Source organism: Plasmopara halstedii (assembly GCF_900000015.1).
Source record: "Plasmopara halstedii genome assembly, contig: Scaffold_1651, whole genome shotgun sequence".
NCBI classification, from domain to species: domain Eukaryota; phylum Oomycota; class Peronosporomycetes; order Peronosporales; family Peronosporaceae; genus Plasmopara; species Plasmopara halstedii.
Genome location: NW_020188562.1, coordinates 959,805 through 960,082, shown reverse-complemented (window position 1 = coordinate 960,082; position 278 = coordinate 959,805).

Genomic DNA, 278 nt, shown 5'->3' with positions numbered 1-278 from the left:
TCTTTATGGAAGGCCTCCGCACTGGCGTGGCCAGGATGGAAGTCTTCCGTGTGCATCCGTCCTCATTTAAAGAGGCGGTGAATGTGGCACTGAATGCCGAATTCAATTTCAAGTCGGCACGACTTGGTTGGGATGCACATTCCAACATCTCGTCGAGCGGGCCTATGCCAATGGATCCCAGCTATGCTGAGGACGAGGGAGCAGAGCTCCGAGCTGCCGGGCAGCATAGACTCATTCGACGGTGTTTTGTCTGTGGAGACACCCGTCACCTTCGGAGC